This window comes from Mobula hypostoma, chromosome 7, assembly GCF_963921235.1.
Source record: "Mobula hypostoma chromosome 7, sMobHyp1.1, whole genome shotgun sequence".
Taxonomy (NCBI): Eukaryota; Metazoa; Chordata; class Chondrichthyes; order Myliobatiformes; family Myliobatidae; genus Mobula; species Mobula hypostoma.
In genome coordinates, this window is record NC_086103.1 from 95,622,265 (window position 1) to 95,643,135 (window position 20,871).

Genomic DNA, 20,871 nt, shown 5'->3' on the forward strand with positions numbered 1-20,871 from the left:
ATAAATGAATAAAATAATAGTAATAATGAATAAGTAAGTAAATCAATTACAGTATATGTACTGTATACTGAATAGATTAAAAAGGTGCATAACCAGAAGTACTGTATTTAAAAAAAGTGAGGTGGTGTCCAAGGGTTCAATGTCCATTTAGGAATCAGATGGCAGAGGGGATGAAGCGGTTCCTAAATCGTTGAGTGTGTGCCTTCAGGCTTCTGTACCTCCTACCTGATGGTAACAGTGAGAAAAGGGTGCTGGACATCCTTAATAATGGACGCTACCTTGCTGAGACACTGCTCCCTGAAGATGTCCTGGGTACTTTGTAGGCTAGTAGCCAAGATGGAGCTGACTAGATTTACAACTCTCTGCGGCTTCATTCGGTCCAGTGCAGTAGCTCCTCCATACCAGACAGTGATGCAGCCTGTCAGAATGCTCTCCACGGTACATCTATAGAGGTTTTTGAGTGTATTTGTTGACATGCCAAATCTCTTCAAACTCCTAATGAACTATAGCTGCTGTCTTGCCTTCTTTATAACTACATTGATATGTTGGGACCAGGTTAGATCCTCAGAGGTCTTGATACCCAGGAACTTGAAGCTGCTCACTCTCTCCACTTCTGATCCCTCTATGAGGATTGGTATGTGTTCCTTTGTCTTATCCTTCCTGAAGTCCACAATCAGCTCTTTTGTCTTACTGATGTTGAGTGCCAGGTTGTTGCTGTGGCACCACTCTACTAGTTGGCGTATCTCACTCCTGTACTCCCTCTCGTCGCCACCTGAGATCCTACCAACAATGGTTGTATCGTCAGCAAATTTATAGATGGTATTTGAGCTACAGCTAGCCACACAGTCATGTGTATATGGAGAGTACTGCAGTGGGCTAAACACACGCTATCATCTGCAACCATCAATTCTATCATCAAAATGATTAAGATATAACGTAAAAAGAATCGGTTTCAACACAGACCCCTGTGGAACACCACTAGTCACCGGCAGCCAACCAGAAAGGGCTCCATTTATTTCCACTCTTTGCCTCCTATCCATCAGCCACTGCTTTGTCCATACTAGAGTCTTTCCTCTAACAACATGGGCTTGTTAAGCAGTCTTAAGTATGGTACCTTGCCAAAGGATTTCTGAAAATCCAAGTACAAAACATCAACAGAGTCTCTTTTGTCTATCCTGCTTGTTATGTTTTCAAAGAATTCCAACTGAGTTGTCAGACAAAATTTTCCTTTCAGGAAACTATGCTGATTACCCTGAGACCTCATCCTTATTAATCCACTTCAACACCTTCCCAACCACTGAGGTCAAACTAACTGGCCTATAGTTTCCTTTCTTCTGTCTCTTTCCCTGCTTGAAGAGTGAAGTGGCATTTGCAATTTTCTAGTCTTCTGGAACCATTCCAGAATCTAGTGATTTTTGAAAGGTCATTCCTAATGCCTCCACGTTATCTTTAACCACCTCTTTCAGAACCCTGGGGTGTACACCATCTGGTCCAGGTGACTTCAGACTTTTCCATTTCCCAAGAACCTTGTCTCTAGTAATGACAACATTACACACTTCAAGGCACCTGATGCCTGGAACTTCCACCATACTGCTAGTGTCTTCCACAGTGAAGATTGATACAAGATACTTAATCAGTTTGTCCATCATTTCCTTGTTCACCCATTACTACCTTAGCATAATTTTCTAGTGGTCCGATATCCACTCACACTTCTCTTTTAGACTTTATGTATCCAAAGAAACTTTTCTGAAGAAGGGAGAAGGTTCTTGGGAAACAGAGATCTGAAGTAGAAAAAAAATAAATACAAATGATATTACATACAATGTTACTAAATATATGAGATAAAATGTTATACACTATTGCACTTTAATAGGACTTCCGTATGCTATGCCCTACATGCTTTAACACTTAAATACGACTATAGGCACTTCTCTCCCAGTGGGTTGTCTGTCCTGTTTGCAGTTCCTTAACAGGTTGTGGAGGTCAAGTCAGGTGAGAAGAGTGTCAAAGACTATGGGGAGAAGGCAGGAAAATAGAGTTGAGAGAGATAATAAATTAGTCATGGTGGAATGGCAGAGCAGACTCGATGGGCTGAATGGCCTAATTCTTCTCCAATGTCGTACGGTCTTGATTTCAGGTGAATTATAGTAGCTTTCCCTCAGGAGAATGTATGTAACTTCTGAAATGAGGTTTGTACAATACACACAGCATTCTGGATCAGAAAGAGAAGTGTTACAACTGAGCTTGTTAGGATTCAAGTACATTTCATTCCATATATAGGTTTACTCTATGACTCAGAGGTGAACCATGACTTTGAGAAATTTTAGCATATACAGTACACATACTAAAATCTCTGAATTAGACAATATTGGGAATCAGCCATTCACAAATATGCATTAGGAAAGACAAATGCTATTAGTTTCCCCAATGATTCTTGTAATCGTTCACTGTGACTTTGGAGAAAGTTCTGCTGAAATTTTGGGGAAACTACATTATATTCAACCTTATAAAATCTCTTAGTGTCATGGTTCACCACTCAGTTATAGAGTAAATAAATTCTGTAGTTGACAGGGTTCTGTTCAGATGCCACGAAGAAACTTCTTTCAGTATAAATCTGAAATACAGTAACACAATTGTACAATCTTGTTTGCAATTTTTCCTCTTCCTTCTCAGTCTTGATGTAGCATCTCAACCCAAAAACATCATCTAGTATGTTCTGACTCCACAGCTACTGCTCAGCCCACTGAGTCCTACTAGTGTCCATTATTCACGTATTATTGGGCAAGTGAAAGGCCCTCAAAACACAGAAACATAGAAAACCTACTGCACAATACAGGCCATTCGGCCCAGAAAGTTGTGCCGAACATGTCCCTACCTTATAAATTACTAGGCTTACCTATAGCCCTCTATTTTTCTAAGTGCCATATACCTATCCAAAAGTCTCTTAAAAGACTCTATCGTATCCACCTCCACCACTGTTGCCGGCAGCCCATTCCACGCACTCACCACTCCCTGAGTAAAAAAATTTACCCCTGACATAACCTCTGTACCTACTCCCCAGCACCTTAAACCTGTGCCCTCTTGTGGCAGCCATTTCATCCCTGGGAAAAAGTCTCTGACTATCTACATGATCAATGCCTCTCATCATCTTATACAACTCTATCAGGTCACCTCTCATCCTGCATCGCTCCAAGAAGAAAAGGCCGAGTTCACTCAACCTGTTCTCATAAGGTATGCTCCCCAATCCAGGTAACATCCTTGTAAATCTCCTCTGCACCCTTTCTATGGCTTCCACATCCGTCCTGTAGAGAGGCGACCGGAAGTGAGCACAGTACTCCAAGTGGGGTCTGACCAGGATCCTATATAGCTGCAACATTACCTCTTGGCTCCTAAATTCAATTCCACGATTGTTGAAGGCCAGTACACCGTATGCCTTCTTAACCACAGAGTCAACCTGTGCAGCTGCTTTGAGCGTTCTATGGACTCGGATGCCAAGGTCCCTCTGATCCTCCACACTGCCAAGAGTCTTACCATTAATACTACATTCTGCCATCATATTTGACCTACCAAAATGAACCACTTCACACTTATCTGGGTTGAACTCCATCTGCCACTTCTCAGCCCAGTTTTGCATCCTATCAATGTCCTGCTGTAACCTCTGATAGCCCTCCACACTATCAATAACACCTCCAACCTTTGTGTCATCAGCAAACTTACTTACCCATCCCTCCACTTCCTCATCCAGGTCATTTAGAAAAATCATGAAGAGTAAGAGTCCCAGAACAGATCCCTGAGGCACTCCACTGGTGACCGACCTCCATGCAGAATATGACCCGTCTACAACCACTCTTTGCTTTCTGTGGGCAAGCCAGTTCTGGATCCACAAAGCAATGTCCCCTTGGATCCCATGCCTCCTTACTTGCATGGGGTACCTTATCAAATGCCTTGCTGAAATCCATATACACTACATCTACTGCTCTTCCTTCATCAATGTGTTTAATCACATCCTCGAAAAATTCAGTCAGGCTCGTAAGGCATGACCTGCCCTTGACAAAGCCATGCTGACTATTCCTAATCATATTATACCTCTCCAAATGTTCATCAATCCTGCCTCTCAGGATCTTTTCCATCAACTTACCAACCACTGATCTATAATTTCCTGGGCTATCTCTACTCCCTTTCTTAAATAAAGGAACAACATCTGCAACCCCCAAATCCTTGAGAACCTCTCCCGTCACCATTGATGAGGCAAAGATCATTGCCAGAGGCTCAGCAATCGCCTCCCTCGCCTCCCACAGTAGCCTGGGGTACATCTCATCCGGTCCCAGAGACTTATCCAACTTGATGCTTTCCAAAAGCTCCAGCATATCCTCTTTCTTAATATCTACATGCTCAAGCTTTTCAGTCTGCTGCAAGTCATCACTACAATCATCAAGATCTTTTTCCATAGTGAATACTGAAGCAAAATATTCATTACTACTATTTCCTCCAGTTCCATACATACGTTCCCACTGTCACACTTGATAGCTCCTATTCTTTCACGTCTTATTCTCTTGCTCCTCACATACTTGTAGAATGCCTCCGTTCGTTGGGATGAACATGGATGTTAAGTCCTATCTGCCTATGTTATTGGTGCAGTGCTGTCAGTCGATATGTAAGCCAGTATGATATGGAAAGCAAGCTGTTGCCCATGCAGCAAGCTCCCCCTCTCCAGGCAGGAGTTGCCAATCATCATTGAACTCCAGCTCTTGTTTTTCCCTCAGGGTTTGCTCTCAAAGCCTTCCCCATGAGTGGGTCTAGCTGCAAGGCAGTGGAGGTTTGAGATCAGAGTTTTCCTTTTCCTAGATGAGTTGCCAACCACGGTCGACAAGTGCTATCTGCCTAAGCAACTGGTTTTAAGGAACCCTTCTCCTTTCAGTAGAAACAGTTCCACATGTAAAAGTCAGGTGCTGGATGTGGTTGTCAGAGGCTATTTGAGACACATTTAATAGGTAGTGGGAGCTTATCCTCACTAACCCCACCCCCCAGGCTATGATAACTTTAAGGAACCTTGGGTAAGCTGTTACTAGTTAAGTCCACATCTGAAATGTGGGAGCTGAAGACCAACATATTGCTGTGAGCAAGAAAGACAAGCTTAACAAAACTGAGAAGTGTTGCACATTTAGTCAAAAAATTAAGCCAAATCTGATGTAAGGTTTAGGAAGCTGAAATTGGATGGAGCTTTTCACGAGTATAAAGGAAGCAAGAAAAAAATAAACTGGGAATCGGGGGGGGGCTAAAGTCAGCCAGGAAGTGTCCTTAGTAGATAGAATTTAGAGGGATAGGGAGGTAGGCAGAGTGGGTGGTGATGATGTTTTTGGGTTGAGATGCTACATCAAGACTGAGAAGGAAGAGGAAAAATTGCAAACAAGATTGTACGATTGTGTTACTGTATTTCAGGTTTATACTGGAAGAAGTTTTTTCACTGCATCTAAACAGAACCCTGTCAACTACAGCATTTATTTACTCTATAACTGAGTGGTGAACCATGACATTGAGAGATTTTATAAGGTTGAATATAATGCAATTTCCCCAAAATTTCAGCAGAACTTTCTCTAAAGTCACTGTAAACAATTACAAGAATGGCAACAAATTAGTAGAAAGATGTGACATTGGATCAGAGGATGTTGAATCCTTGTCATTGGGTTAAGAAACTGCAAGGGTAAAAGGAAGTTGTTGGCAGTTATATACAGGCCTCCCAACAGTGGCTGGGAGGTGGACCACAGGTTACAACAAGAAATAGAAAAGGTGAGTCAAAAGGGCAATGTTATGGTAGTCATGGGAGATTTTAACATGCAGGTCGAAGGGGAAAATTAGGTTGGTAATGGATCTCAAGAGAGTGAGTTTTTGAATGCCTAAGAGATAGCTTTTTAGAGCAGTTTCTCATTGAGCCTAACCGGGAATCAGCCTGACCTCAGTGGTTGGGAAGATGTTGGAGTCAATTGTTAAGGATGAGGTGATGGAGTACTTGGTGACACAGGACAAGATAATACAAAGTCAGAATTGTTCCCTTCAGAGAAAATCCTGCCTGTTCTGCCTGACAAACCTGTTGGAATTCTTTGAGGAGATTACAAGTAGGATGGATAAAGGGGATGTAGTGGATATTGTATATTTGGACTTTCAGAAGGCTTTTGACAAGGTGCCACACATGAACCAAGTTAAGAGGCTATGGTTTACAGGAAAGTTACTAACATGGTTAGAGCATTGGCTGATTGGTAGAAAGCAGCGCGTGGGAATAAAAAGATCCTTTTCTAGTTGGCTGCTGGTGACTAGTGGTTTTCCACAGGGGTCGATGTTGGGATCGCTCCTTTTGATGCTCTATAGCAATGATTTAGATGACGGATAAGATTGCTTTGTCGCCAAGTTTGTAGATGATACAAAGATTAGTGGAGGGGTAGTTAGTATTGAGGAAATAAGTAGGATGCAGAAGGACTTAGACAGATTGGGAGAATGGGCAAGGAAGTGGCAAATGTAAAACAATGTTGGAAAATGCATGCTCATGCACTTTGGTAGTAGAAATAAATGTATGGACTATTTTCTAAACGGGGAGAAAATCTAGGAATCTGAGATGCAGAGGGACTTGGGAGTCCTTGTGCAGAATACATTTAACTTGCAGGTTGAGTAGGTAGTGAGGAAGGCAAATGCCATGTTAGCATTCATTTCAAGAGGTCTAGAATACAAGAGCAAGGATGTGATGCTGAGGCTTTATAAGGCACTGGTGAGGCCTCACCTCGAGTATTGTGAACAGTTTTGTGCTCCTCATCTTAGAAAAGATGTACTGGCATTGGAGAGGGTCCAGAGGAAGTTCACAAGGATGATTCCAGGAAAGAAAGGGTTATTATACGAGAAACGTTTGATGGCCCTGGGTCTGTACTCACTGGAATTCAGAAGAATTAGAGGGGATCTCATTGGAACCTTTCAAATGTTGAAAGGCCTAGACAGGGTAGATGTGGAAAGGATGTTTCCCATGGTGGGAGAGTCTAGGACAAGAGGGCACAGCCTCAGGATAGAGGGGCAGCCTTTTAAAACAGAAATGCAGAGAAATTTCTTTAGCCAAAGGGTAGTGAATTTGTGGAACTTGTTGCCACCTGCAGCTGTGGAGGCCAGGTTGTTGGATGTATTTAAGGTGGAGATTGATAGGTTCTTGATTGGACATGGCATCAAAGGTTATGGGGAGAAGGCCGGGAACTGGGTTGAGGAGGAGATAGAAAAAAAGAATCAGCCATGATTGAATGGCAGAGCAGACTTGATGGGCCAGATGGCCTAATTCTGATCCTATATCTTATGGTCTTAATTAAAGGGAATCCTATGACATTTTATACAGATATTAAATGCAAGAAGTTACCTAGGGAGAGGATAGGACCACCCAAGGACAAAGGAGGGAATTTATGCCTGGAGTAGGAGGAAGTGGGTGAGGTACTAAGCAAGTTTGTCACATTGGTCTTGAGAAACAAGATCGGGGAAGGTTTGCTGATTTTATGCTGATTTCATAAAGATAGGATCTACTCACATACATCTGGATAATCACAGGCTCATTAAGAGTACTTAACGTGGCTTCGGAAGAAGATGGCCATGTCTGACAAATTTGAGTGAGATTTTTAAGGAGGTGAGAAAGGGAATTGATGGGAGAGGGCAGTGGATGTGGTATATGGACTTTAGTAAAGCACTCACTAACAAGGTCCCTCACATGGAAGGTTGATCTGTTGGTTTCAAGTTTAGCTTGGCATAGAAGATTGAAGATAGTGGCAGAAGTGTGTAATGCTGACTGGAGATCTGTGACCAGAACTGTTTCACAAAAATCAGTGCTATGACCTTTGTTATTTGTGATTAGATTGCTTGCAGCTGAGACAAAAATTAGCAAAGTCGTGAATCGTGAGGAAGTCCGGATAAAAGGCCAGAGGCTGATTGGAAGTCCAAAAGTCGAGGCCTGATGGCTGGAGCTCTGAGTCTGCAAGTCTGCTGGGGAGGTCAAAGGCCCAATGTCTGCGAATCTACAAATCCGCTACAGGCTGGAGTCCAAGATGGCTTCTCTTGGAGCTACAGGGCTATGTATGTGTGTGGCTAGGAAGAAGGAATGGGGCTTGTTTTGTTGTTGTGCTTTATTGCTGGGTATATTCTGCTTTTAGTCCTGGGTATGACTCTAGACTGCAACTGGTGATGGGGGAAAGTGGAGTTACCACTTTCAGAGCTTTGGGGAAAGTGGAGTTACCCCTTAGTCATTCATTGCTCCCAGGGCCGCTCTGACCCGGAATGGTAGCACCTGCAAGGGTTCCTGCTCAGGATACGAGTGAAGGCCAACGGCAGATCTGGCAGGTTCAGTAACTGAACTTATGACGGAGAAGGCGGATGAGCTAGGACCTCAAATGTCAACTGCTATAGTATAGGCGGATGAACATTCGGGAAGAGAAATGATGATTTCTTTAGTTCGCCCAACAGTAGGCAATAGCAACCCACCGTTGCTATTTGCTAAGAAAACCGTGGTCAAATTCACAAAATGTTTCACACAACAATAGCATCAAAAGGGTCTTCAAGACAACTCTGAAGATGCTTCACTCGATAGGGTTGATTCTGGTCAGCAGGGGATCCCTGACCGTCATCAAGCTACTGTTCATAAAATTCAAGTAACACAAAAGAAAATTATTGCCACTTGGAATGTAAGAACCCTATATCAAGCAGGAAGATTGGACAATGTGATAAATTAAATGGAAAGACTAAAGATTAATATCACGGGAATTAGTGAAGTTCATTGGATAGGTGCTGGAAAATGTCAGATTAGAAATAAAACACTAGTTAGATTCAGAGGACAACAATTTGATTTAGCAATTATACAGGTATATGCACCAACAACAGATGGAACAAATGAAGATGCAGACAAATTCTATGAAGAGCTTGAACGAGCAAAGAATGGATGCAAATCTCAAGATATTGTTATTGTCATGGGAGATCTAAATGCTAAAGTAGGACAAGGTGCTGATAGAAATACCATAGGAAAATTTGGACTCGGGGAAAGAAATGAAAGAGGTGAGAAATGGGTAGAATGGTGCAAGATGAATAATCAGGTCATTATGAATACCTACTTTAAAAACCATCTAAGATGCTTGTAGACCTGGAAAAGTCCAGGTGATAACACTAGAAATCAAGTTGACTTTATTACTATAAACCAAAGATTTAGAAACTCAGTGACTCAATGCAAAACATATCCAGGTGTAGACTGTAATAGTAACCATAACCCAGTAGTATGTCATGTAAAAGTAATCTTAAGAAACTGAAGAAGCAAAAACCTTAACAATCCCTTGACTACTTGCAATTAATTAAAGAAGAAAACTTAAGACAAAAATTTACAATTGAAGTAAGGAATAGATTTCAAAGTCTAGTGATAGAATCTGTTGAAGATAATATCAATCATGTAGAAATGAAATTTAACTTTCAAAAGAATGCCTTGGTAGAATCAGCAAAGTCAGTGATTCCTAAAAAAGAAAAAAAGCACAAAGAATAAATGGATGACAGATGAAATCAAAAATCTAATGGAAGAAAGGAGATGGAAGAAAGCAAATCCTAGAGAATATAAGTCCTTAGATAAAAAAGTTAAAAGCTTATGTCAAAAAGCCAAAGAAGAATGGTTAAACCAGGAATGTGAGCAAATAGAAAGAATCCCTATTACTGATCCAAAAAAGTTACATCAACAAATCAAGAATACCACTGGTAAAAAGCTCCTCTGTTCTTCAGGTGGATGCTTGAAAGCAAAGGACGGTACCATTATCATGGAAAAGATGAGATTATGAACAGATGGACTGCGTATATTCAGGAATTGTTTGAAGACGATCAAGGCAAAAAACCAGAAATTAAGAAAAACTTTGAAGGTCCAAGTATTTTAAAATCTGAAGTTTTTTTTTAATTTTATTTTTATTTGGATAAGGAATTCACAATTATCATGTACTTTTTTCACACATATAACCTTTTCCATTTTTTTATATGTATAAAACTACAATTATTTATACATTCTTAAGTACACATTGAGATGATATAAAAGGAAAATAAACATTTAAATAGATAATTATGTACTGTGGTAAATCTAACCTATTAGGCTAAGTAATGAAATTAGTTGTTAAGAAAAATGGTAATAATAGTTTCCATACAACCCTTCTGGACCATTTCCACTGGTCCAAAATGTTGCATACAAGCCTATATACCAACCATTGTAGGTGTTTATATCCCAATTTGTTCATGCTTGTTCCTGCCCGCAGACATAATTATCCAATCCCTATGTACTTATTTACTTAATTTTTTCTTTTTTTTATCCCTTTCCCAAATCTTTCCCTTTACTTGTGTTAGTTCTCTATTTTCCAAATAAAAAACAAACATTTAGACTAGGGGTGTTTACGTTAGCAATATTACTGTGTTGATGAGAAGAGCAATATAAATCATCAGGAGAGTCATCTAAAGTCTGCTCGCATTGGGGTTATATATTCAATCCATTTATTCCAGATTTGATAAAATGTTTCTTTTTGAGTTCTCAGGGAGTAAGTCAACTTTTCCATTTTAAATATTTCCAAGATAATTTCGTACCAATCTTCTAATGTAGGTGGTATTGGATTTAGCCATTTTCTAGTGATTGATTTCTTACTTGCCGCTAAGAGGGCCTGCAGCAACTTTATATCTTCCTTCTGTTCAAGGAACAATACATGCCCCAAATAGAGCGTCTCAAAATTCAGAGGTATCTGGGACCAACTAATGTTCTATGAATACCTTCCCAAAATAGACTTAATTTAGGGCAATCCCAGAAAATATGAAAATGATTTGCCTCCTTGGAGCCGCACCTTCTCCAACACATCACATTTGTATCTTTATATTTTTCCTGATATGGGGTCTTGAAGTATCTTATAATGTTTTTCCAACAATGTTCTCTCCAAGTCAAAGAATTAGTCGAGGACCATTGAAAGCTGCAGATTTTCCCCCAAGCCTCCTCTGAAAGTACCAACCCCGCTTCTTTCTCCCACTTCTCTTTAATATACAGTGTATTTACATTTTTAGCATGGGAGAGTGCATTATATAGGCGAGAAACTGATTTACTAGGTATTGAACTGCAAACCGAATTCAGAATCTTGAAAAATTCTAATTCTACTTTTGATAGGTCTGTATATCTACAACTCTGGTTAACATAGTTTCGTATTTGAAGGTACCTAAAAAATTCATTATGTTCTAGGCCATGTTTGTCCTGCAGGATTTGGAAACTTTGTAATACTCTTTTATCTATAAATGAGAGGTAGGTTGTAAGACCTTTCTTTATCCATAGCTCAAATCTTTTATCTCCTCTGTTGGGAAGGAATTCGGTATCATATGCACACCATCTAAAGAGTTTTAACATGTTATTAATTCCACATGAATTAACCACCTTCTGCCATACTTTTAATGTAAGATTTATCCAAGCATTATTAAATTTTTCCAACTGGACCATCAATCCTTTGTCAGCTATTGAGGCCTGAAGAGGAAAACTGTCAACTAATCCAAATTCTATTTCCTTCCATCTAGCCTTATATTCCCTATTACACCAATATAACAGAGGGGTTATCTGTGAGGCATAAAAATAATTTCTCAGGCAAGGAAGAACCATACCTCCTCCTTCCTTCCCTAACTGTAAGGTGTTATATCGAATTCTAGGTTTCCTTCCTTGCCAAATGAAGCGGGAAATCCATTTGTCCCATTCCCTGAATTGATTATCATCCACCTCCACCGGTAAAGTACGGAAAAGATACAATAACCGAGGAAGAATATTCATTTTTATAGTATTTATCCTTGAATTTAAACTTAAAAAGGGGATAAGATTCCATCTATGCATATCTGCTTTTATCTCTGAGATTAATGGCCCATAATTTACCTGTGACAGTGTTGAAAGATCCTTCGGCAGGGTTATTCCTAAATATTTTAATGATTTAGCTTCCCACTTAAGATCGTATGTATCCTGCAATTTTTTGGATGGTGTATAATTTAGGGACATAACCTGCGTTTTCTTTACATTTATTTTATAACCTGATATTTTCCCAAAGTCATCCAACAGTGTAAACAATCCTATAAATGATTTTTCTGGTTCACTCAGATAGACCAAAACATCATCTGCGAATAACGCCACTTTCTGTTCAATCCCTGCCACCTTGATACCTTTTACGATTTCGCTCTGTCTTATTAGTTGGGCAAGTGGTTCAATATATAGCGCAAAAAGGAGAGGAGAAATTGGGCATCCCTGTCTAGTGCCTCTCTCTAAAATGAAGGAGTCAGAGAGGTCCCCATTTATCTTAATTCGGGCTGTAGGGCTGTCATATAGAGTCTGAATTACTTTAATAAACCTTTATTGAAAGCTGAATCTTCCTAACACTCTGTATAGGAATGCCCAACTAACCGAATCAAAAGCTTTCTCAGTGTCCAATCCTACTACCATTGTCTCTGTCTCGTTCTTATTAACCTGTTCTAATATGTGCAGAGTTCTCCTTATATTGTCCTGTGTTTGTCTTTGTTGAATAAATCCAGTCTGGTTTAAATGGATTAGGCCAGGTAAAAGCTTTTCCAATCTGCGCGCTAATATAGATGTAAATAGTTTGTAATCTAAATTAAGAACACTAATTGGCCGATAATTGCCACATTCTAGTTTATCTTTACCCTCTTTAGGAATAACTGAAATAATCGCTTCTCTCCAGGAAGGTGGAGTTTCTCCTCTCTGCAAGATCCAATTAAAGGTGTTAAGTAGTAATGGGGCTAACTGTGTCTTCAGGGACTTGTACCACTCTGAGGTAAACCCATCAGAACCCAGGGACTTTCCAGCCTTTAACCTAGAGATGGCCACGTTCAGTTCTTTGACAGTTACTGGTTCTAATAAACTTTCATTTTGTAAATCTGTAAGTTTAGGTAGATCTAAAAAATTCAATACACTGTCTATATAGGGCTCATTGGGGGCCCGGGGTTGGGAGTACAGCTCTCGATAATATGTTTCAAAACTCTCTTGAATTTTCCCTATTGTACTCTCCACAAGCTTTGTCTTTGGATTCTTTATTTTATGAATTGTATTGTCTGCTTGTTGTTTTCGTAATTTATATGCTAATAATCTAGCTGATTTACCTCCTACTTCATAATTCTTTTGTCTCAGGTAAAGAAAATTTCTTTGAATTTCCAACGTATAAATATCATCAATTTCACTTTGCAATTTCCTAATTTCCTGTTTTCGATTTGAATTACTTTTGTTGCTATCTACAACTTGAAGTTGTTTTAATTTTCCTTGAAGGTCTGCTAATTTTTGTGCATTGATTTTTTTCATGTGAGTAGTAATGGAAATAATTTTCCCTCTCAGTACAGCTTTCAATGTATCCCATAAAATCACTGGTGATGTTTCTCCCGTGTCATTAAGGTCTAGATATTCTTTGATTTCTCCCCTTAATCTCTCCATTACTTTCGGGTTATTGAGTATATGTGAGTTTAGCCTCCATAGTGTTTTCTTCATTTTCCTTTCCAGGATTAGAGACATAGAGACTGGGCTATGATCCGACAGATCAATTGTTGCAATATTACAGTTTTTTATCCTGAGTCTATCTGTATTAAAGATAAAGAAATAGTCTATCCTTGAATAGGCTGAATGAGGGAAAGAGTAATAGGGAAGGCTGGGTTCTGAGTTGGATGATCAGCCATGATCATAATAAATGGCGGTGCAGGCTCGAAGGGCCGAATGGCCTACTCCTGCACCTATTTTCTATGTTTCTATGTTTCTATAATCTTTACTAGTAGGGTGTAATTCCCTCCAGACATCTATAATTCCCAACTCCTCCATCAATGAATTCACTTTCCGAGTCAGAGGTTTATTCTGAGTAACTATTCTTGAAGAGTCTAATATAGGATTTAATCTAATATTAAAATCCCCTCCACAAATTACTACCCCTCGAGAACTGACCATTAGGTCAAAAATATGTCTAAAAAATGACCATTCACTACCTGGAGGAGCATAAACATTCAGCCATGTTATTTCTGTACCTTCTATTCTTCCTGTGATTTTTACAAACCGTCCTTCTTTGTCTCTAGTCTCTGAAATATGTTCATAATTAAGAGTACTTGATATTAAAGTAGCTACTCCTCTTTTGTGACTCAATTTATATGATGAATAAAATATATGCTTAAAGCCCATTCTTTTTAATTTTCCATGTTCAGATTGGCTCATATGTGTTTCCTGGAGGAAAGCTATTTGTACCCTCTCTTTTTTCAATTTAGACATAATCTTATTTCTTTTAGTTGGATTCAAAACCCCATTAACATTATAGGAAATTATTTTTACCAATTCAGTTTGCAATTTTCTCTAGTAGAAAAAAAGCACTCTCCTTTTCTAACCAAACAGTAAGCAGTTCCTTCTCAACAGTAAACCAAGACATATAACCACACCCTAGACATTTCTGAACGTATAACATTTGAAAATTTTTCCCGACTTCCCACAGTGAGGCCTGAGCACCGACCCGCCTCTGTTCAGAGGGATAACCTCTATCTTCACCCTGTGTTAGAGGGCCCTCAGCAGTTTGAATAATCATAGAGAATTTTCTCCTATTTATGTCTCGACCATATTGCTATCATTCAAGTTATTCCGCCTAGTTTATTTTCAGTTACCAGTTTTCATTTTACTTTTAAGTCCGATTTACTCTTTTCAGTCATTTCTCTTAATTAATCTGTATTCTCTGTACATTCGCGTCTGAATATTTGCAGCTTTTCCTTGTAGTTTGACACTCTGGTTCGAGTGGAGCGTCCTCGCCCCACTAACTGCCACGACTTCTGCCGAATCCTCTCCAGTAGCGACTCCGGTTGGGTGATAACTTTAATAGGTAGTCCCCGGTCCGCCAGGTCCAACGTTGCCTCCTCCACCATAGCGTAAGTTTTTGTCCCTTCGTCGTAAAAGACTCTCAGCTGAGCTGGATACAGGGTCTGGAATCTGATGTTGTTTTCCTTCAGGACTCTCCGTGTTTCCGTATATTCCTTCCGTCTGGCAAGAATCCCCGGTGCGTAGTCGTGGTCTAAACTGATTTTGCAGTTGTTCCACATGAAACCTTTCTTTTGCCACCTCTTTCTTTTAAGCACCTCTTCCTTCGTTCTGTAACTGAGAAATCTGATCAGAATCGATCTGGGCTGGGCGCCTGCCGGAGGCTGTGGTGCCAACGCGCGGTGAGCCCTTTCTATCTGTAGGTCTTTTGCGGCCGGTATATCAAGGTTCTCTCTAAGCAGCTTCTCCACAAAGGGAATCATCAATCGGGGTTTACCTTTGGTTCCTTCGGGAACTCCGTAGATCCTCACATTTTCCCTTCTCGAGCGGCCTTCTTGATCTATTAGTTTCCACTGGAGCTGGTCTTGTAGCTTCAGCATTTCTGCTATCACTTCCTCGGCGTTTTGTAGCTTCTCTTCAATTCCAACAATCCTCGCTTCGGGTTCATCTATCCACGAGTTAGTTTTTACTATTTCTCCTTTAATATCTTCCAGCTGTTTGCTGTTATCTTGTCGGAACTCGCGAATCTTTCTGAGAATCAAAGACAGAGTCACCGATTCCCCCTCATTATCTCCGTCCTGGTTTGCCGTGGGGGAGCTAGGCCCGTCGCCTTGCTGCGTCTCTTTATGTTTATCAGCCTTCGAAGCGGACTTTTTATTCTTGTTCTTAGACATCATCCTTGCCCCTTTTATTAATATAGTTATGCAATATTAAGTATTTGTCTAAATTCGATTTTGGGGCAGTTTACCTCCTTTTTTGTCGAGAGACCTTTTCCTTACGCCGCCATTCCCTTGATGACCCGGAAATCCTCCTCAAAATCTGAAGTTCTTAATGCAGTAAATAAGATGAAGAAATGAAAGGCAGCAGGTCCTGATGAATTAGTAATAGAACAAATTATTGCCCTTGAAAATTATGGAATTGAAAAACTTACTGATTTAATCAATGACATTTATGAGACTGCAATAATACCAGAAGAGATGAAAAAAATCAGTATTTATCACTCCTAAGAAAGCTGGAGCAAGCAATAGAATATGAATTACATAGGACCATAAGTTTAATGAGTCATATCCCCAAGATACTTCTAAGAAATTTGATGACAAGAGCTAAAAGTAAGATACAAGCTGAAATAGGCAAAGAACAATGTGGTTTTGTGAAAGACAAAGGTACAAGAAACGCAATATTGATGTCAAGGATACTATCAGAATGAGCTATTCAAGTGCAAAAAGATTTGTTTGTTTTATCGACTACACAAAAGCATTTGATAAAGTGAAACACAATAAGTTATTTGAAATATTACAGAAAACTCTAGATCTAGATTCGAAAGACCTCTTTAATCAGAAATCTGTACTGGGAATAAACTGTCACTGTAAGAATAGATGGAGAAGTGAGTCAGTTTACAAAAATCAAGACAGGCATTAGACAAAGGTGCGTTTTCTCCCCTGATTTATTTAATGTGTACAGTGGAAACAATATTACAAAAAATAAGAGACATCTTGGGAATCAAAGTTGGCATTGAAAACATCAATAATTTCAGATATGCTGATGACACTGTGTTAATTGCAAGTACGGAGGAAGAACTACAAAACTTAATTGATATAATTGTTAAAGAAAGTGCAAAATGGGTCTATCTATCAATTGCTAAAAGACAGAATGTATGGTTATATCCAAAAAGAAGGAGAATCCTATCTGCAGGGTGAGAATAAATGGGGAAGACATAAAACAAGTACAGAACTTTTGCTACTTAGGAAGCTGGGTGACATCAGATGGCAGGTGTGACTTGGACATCAAAAGAAGAATAGGGATGGCAAAAGACACCTTTACGAGAATGAAGAGTATAATGACCAATGCTAAACTAGGCATGACAACCTGCCTCAGAGTACTGAAATATTACGTTTATCCAGTTATGTTATATGGCTCAGAATGTTGGACAATATCTAGTAACATGATGAAACGAATTGTAGCAGCAGAGATGTGGTTTCTGAGGAGGATGCAAAGAATATCATGGATGAAACAAATATCTAACAAGGATGTCATGACAGAGCAAACACAAAAAGAGAAAATGTATGAGATCATGAAAAGGCAATGTAACTTCATTGGACGTGTGATTAGGAAAGAGGAGTTAGAATGCACAGTAATTATGGGAAGGATTGAAGGGAAGAAAGCAAGAGGAAGACAAAAACAAATGATGATGGAGACAGCAGCCAGAAAACTGGAACTGAATACCAATGAATTGATCCACTTGACCCGAAATAGGAGTGTGTGGGCCACGGCAGTCAAAGCTGAAACTGGGCATGGCACCCGATGATGATGATATTCTGCTTTGTTTTGTTCTGTCTTGTTTTGCTGAACATTGTGAGCATTGGTACAAGAACATGTGGTGACACTTACGGGCAGCCCCCATCAAATCGTTGGTGGTTGTTGGCACAAGTGATGCATTTCACTGTATGTTTTGGTATACATGTGATAAAGGAACCTGAATCTGAGATTGTCAAAAGATTTGGCAGGATATAGACCAGTTAGAAATATGGGCAGAAGAATATCACGTGGACTTTAAATCAGACAAACGTGAAATTACACTTTGGGAGGCAAAGTAGGCAGTAAATGGTAGGGCTAAAGCTCATATTGCTCTTAAGAACTTGCAACCCAAGTAGACAATGGTGGCAAAGATGCCTTCATAAATCAGTTTGTTGAATATGAAATTGGGAAATTATACATAAAATGTTAGTTAGCCCACATTTGGTGTTTTCCATGCATTTCTGGTTTCTGCATTTTCAGGAGCAATGTGGCGTCTTTGAAGAGGGTGCAGAAAAGGTTTACTAGCATGTTGCCTGCATTAGGGGGATGAACTCTAAAGAGAGGTTGCACATATTTGGATTGTCCAACTGATAACTGGGGGACTGACTGATGTAAGTGTATAAAATTATGAGTAGCACAAAGTTTGTTTCCCAGCCTGGTAATGCTGATTGCTAGACAGTATTACTTCATGATGAGAAAGGGAAAATTAAATAGAGATTAATAAGGCAACATTTCTGAAGAACACTGCTGAAGGAAGTGCTGGAGTTGTCCATTGGTACACAATGACAAATTATTGACCAACTTCTGTTTTCATTACATAGCTTTCTTTGGGGTAAATTTTGTATATGTGAGCCAGTTAGCTTCACTGGTGGGGAAGATGTTAGATGTCAGTTATTAAAGATGAGGTTTTGAGGTTCTTTGAGCTGCATGAGAAAGTCGGCCAAAGCCAGCATGGTTTCCTTAAGGGAAAATCCTGCCTGACAAGTCTGTTAGAATTTTTTGAAGAAGTAACAGGCAGGATAGACAAAGGAGATTCAGTGGATGTGGTTTATTTGGATTTTCTGAAGGCCTTTGACAAGGTGTCGCACTTGAGGCTGCGTAATAAGATAAGAGCCCGTGGAATTACAGGAAAGTTACTAACATAGGTAGAAGATTGGCTGACTGGCAGGAGGCAAAGAATGGGAATAAAGGGGGCCTTTTCTGGTTGGCTGTCTGGGACTAGTGGTGTTCTGTAGGGGTTGGTTATGCGACCACTTCTTTTGATGTCATATATGAACAATTTGGATGACAGTATTGATGGCTTCGTGGCCAAGTTAGTGAATGATACAAGGATAGGTGAAGGGGCAGCTAGTGTTGAGGGAGCAGGGAATCTGCAGGACTTAGACAGATTGGGAGAATGGGCAAAGAAATGGCAGGTGGAATATAGTATAAGGAAGTATATGGCCATGCACTTTGACAGAAGGAATAAAGGCATAGACTATTTTCTAAATGGGGAAAAAAATCAAAAATCTGAGGTGCAAAGGGACTTGGGGGTCCTTGTGCAGGATTCCTTAAAGGTTAATGCCCAGATTGAGTCAGTGGTAAGGAAGGCAAATGTAATGTTAGCAACCATTTCAAGAGGAGTAGAATATAGGAGCAAGGATGTGATGCTGAGACTTTATAAGGCAGTGGTCAGCCCACACTTAAAGCATAGTGAGCAGTTTTGGGCCTCTTTCCTAAGGAAAGATATGCTGGAATTGGAGAGGATCCAGAGGAGGTTCACAAGAATGATTCTAGGAATGAAAGAGTTAATGCATGCAGAGCATTTGATGGCTCTGGGCTTGTACTCGCTGGAGTTGAAAAGAAGAGGGGGGATCTCTTTGAAACCTATTGAATATTGAAGGGCATAGATAGAGTGGATGTGGACAGGATGTTTCCTATAAAGGGTAAGTCTAGGACCAGAGAACACAGCCTCAGATTAGAAGGACATCCATTGAGAACAGAGATGAAGAGGAATTGCTTTAGCTAGATGGTACTGAAATCTGTGGAATTCACTTTCACAGATGCCTGTAGAGGCCAAGTCATAAAGTATATTTAAAGTGGAGGTTGATAGGCTCTTGATTAGTCAGGGTGTCAAAGGTTTTGAGTAGAAGGAGGGAGAATGGAGTTGAGAGGGATAATAAATCAGCCATGATGGAATGGCGGAGCACTTGACGAATCGAGTGGCCAAAGTCTGTTCTTATCTTATGGTCATGATAGTTCTTGTCATTCTGAATTGAATGTGACCACTAGGGGACAGCATTCACAGTCCACAGCCAAACTACCTTGTCCATCCTTTTTATGGAGAACATGAAAAATTCAAGTATGCCCTCTTTCCATTATTCATGGATACTTTGTGAAGCATCATATGTAGTGCAGAACATCTAATTGAGTAATATTTGTTAGTAGTAAATCTTAATACTGGACTGATTTTCATGGTATTTCTTGTTCACGCGACACCAAGTAATTGAAAAAACACATTCATTTTTATTATAATCAAATGCTTGTTCGCAGTAAGTGACCAGTTTAGATAGGCTACCAGAATTTACCAGGCAACTCACTGAATACCAAAGAAAGATAAATACATACGGTGCAGATAATTACTATGGAGAAGGAATTAAGCATACTTTCACAATAGTTAGAATTAATCTCCTATCAACACTGCAGTCCTCTTCACCTCTCTGCTCTTCGAAGCCACAGCACCAGACTCTGTGCCAGAGACCCAGTCACTGTGGCTTCCCCCCCAGTTGATCGACCCCCTCAATCTAAAGTATCTAAAGTTGTCTACTTATTATTGAGAGGAATGGTCACAGGTGTACTCTGCACTGACCGTGCACTTCCCTTCCCTCTCCTGACAGTCACCCAGTTACCTGTCTCCTGCAGTCTAGGGGTGACTACCTCCATGTAGCTCCTATCGCTTCCTCATTCTCCCATAAGAGTTGAAGGTCATCGAGCTGCAGCTCCAGTTCCTTAATATGTTCTCTCAGGAGCTGCAGCTTGGTGCACCTGGTTTTGATGTTTTTATCTGGGAGACTCCCACATCCTACACGCAGTACAAAACACTACCCCTGGAGCCATTCTCACCACACTACAGATGAGGAATGAACAAATAAGAACAAAAAGAGAAACTTACCAGATACCTTACTTTGCCCAGCCTGATCTCACCCAAGCCTGCTGAGCCAAAGCCACTCTAAACACTGCCACACTCAAAAGAATGGCCGCTCCACATGCACTTGTCTTATTTTTATTCGCCCTTTCTAATGAAACACTCTCGTCGATTGGTCACAGTCCAACTCAGAGAAACAGCCACAAAACAGTGCCTTTTAAATCGTGATTGCGGACCTGATTGAAAAGGTAGCTCTATTTACAGACTCCCTCTGTTGCTGGGTCGCAGCTCAACTCTCATGTTCGCTGATGTGAATAAGTCATGTTGGAGCAGCCTTCAGGTATATCAAGTAAGCATCGTGTTGGTATTTCTTACTGTTACACTGGAATAAAGTATATACAGTTGCTTTGAACAT